This window comes from Poecilia latipinna, unplaced genomic scaffold (assembly GCF_001443285.1).
Source record: "Poecilia latipinna isolate Pla-1442-1.1 unplaced genomic scaffold, P_latipinna-1.0 Scaffold7498, whole genome shotgun sequence".
NCBI classification, from domain to species: Eukaryota; Metazoa; Chordata; class Actinopteri; order Cyprinodontiformes; family Poeciliidae; genus Poecilia; species Poecilia latipinna.
Genome location: NW_015120114.1, coordinates 1 through 1819, shown reverse-complemented (window position 1 = coordinate 1819; position 1819 = coordinate 1). Strand labels below are relative to the sequence as shown.

General features: G+C 35.0%; 1 long non-coding RNA gene across 1 annotated transcript; it reads left to right on the top strand.

Moving 5' to 3' along the window:
• Positions 1 to 6: 6 nt before the first annotated feature.
• LOC106944234 (uncharacterized) lies at positions 7 to 1152 on the top strand. Its single transcript, XR_001424163.1, has 2 exons — positions 7 to 215; positions 915 to 1152. It is a non-coding gene; the product is annotated as an uncharacterized LOC106944234 (long non-coding RNA).
• The last annotated feature ends 667 nt before the right edge of the window (positions 1153 to 1819 follow it).

The window sequence follows — 1819 nt, the reverse complement described above, 5'->3', positions numbered from 1 at the left end:
AGACCCTTTTCACATGACGTCAGACAACATCCGTTTTGACTCGATCCAGTGTATCTTTAGTTCCGGTGTGTGTAGTTAACGCTGTTTCTGGACTCTAAAGCAGCTGCCACAAATACGATTTGAAGATATATCACTATTTGCAAACAATTTTTCTTCATCAACATAATCTAAACTGGACAAATTCCTCGCTGATTGATACCAGTTTGACTACGAAGGTATGTGTTTTGTTTTTTTCTAGCTGTTAGTTGATATGCTAGGATAGCAATAGTAATTTGTTAGCTGGCTAACATTACGTAGCCTTTCTGTTTTGGAAATAGAACGTATTTAGGCTCTAATCTTAATCACATTTTTATAGTATAGACTGGGGTTGCCACCCGTCACGTAAAATGCATGATCGTATTTAAACCCTCCTCACTTACGCTAGTTTGACCACCTGCTAAGTAGCGACATTACCTGTAGCCACAAGTCCAAAACTTGACAGTTATGCCAAACACCCGATGCTCCTGAGAAGTTAAACTCTTACTACGATCAAGACATGAGGAGGAAGACGCTGTTATTTATAGATAGATAGATAGATAGATAGATAGATAGATAGATAGATAGATAGATAGATAGATATTAACGTTTCATTGGAGAAATGTGATGAGCTATCTCTCTCTCTCTCTCTCTCTCTCTCTCTCTATATATATATATATATATATATATATATATATATATATATATATATATATATATATATATATATATATATATATATATATATTAGCTCATTAACTTCACATTTCTCCAATGAATATTTATCAAATGTTACGATTAGAAGGTTAAGTTTCTTATACTTTATCTTCCTGCGGTTGTAGACTTGGCAGTAGAAAATTGATAACATAGGAATAACAACTTTATATCCCTTTTAACAGGTTACACTTGATTCTGCTGTGGTGCCTGTGGAAACAAAGTACATGAAGTTTGTACTGAGGTGGGAAAACCCTGTGGATCACATGGTGGGACTTCTGCTTCAAACTGCTCATTACAGTTTATCATTACCTCTGTCATCCACCAGTTCACTGCAGACTGGCAGCCGCCAAGGACCCAACATGGATGTCTTCTTAAGTTGTAAACCCTGAGTACATAATGTTGAAGTAAAATTGATATGCCTTTTGTAAATACATTTTCTCTATCAATGACTTAAATTGTTAACTGTGATAATTAGGTTTGTGTAATGTAGTAACCATGTAGTTTAACATAATTATTACATAGATGTTTTAAAGAAACAGCCACAAACCTTATGCCTTTGGTCCACAATGGCAGCTTTAATTTTAGCATTTCCTCTCCTTCACATACTTCGTTGCCAGATGTGTAAAATTTACAAAAAGAAGCAATTTAAATGTAAAAGTTGCACATATGTAGATTACTCAAGAGAAGCTATTTACAATAGTTTTTACAGAACTATATACAACATCAATTCATTTATTAATAGATACATATAGATATTAATTACAGAATATATACACAAAGATTTCATTTCTAACACAGCTGCTAGCAGTAGTGAGTGTTCATCCAAGAAGTGTGACTTGCAGGAGCAGGGAGGCTCTGTACTGGTTTCTCCTTTTAAATCAAGAGGCCCATGATAGGTTGATGTTAGGCAGCAGATGTCCCACAGCTGATTGACTGAACCTGCCATGGACAGAGGAACAAGACCATCCCAGATATGGTAGGTTGTTAGGTAGGCTACTGTTGAGAAAGATGGACAACAAAACAAATGGAGAAATTATGAATCACATCAGAATATGTAAATTATTTGGCAGATAGCGCTTAAATCAAT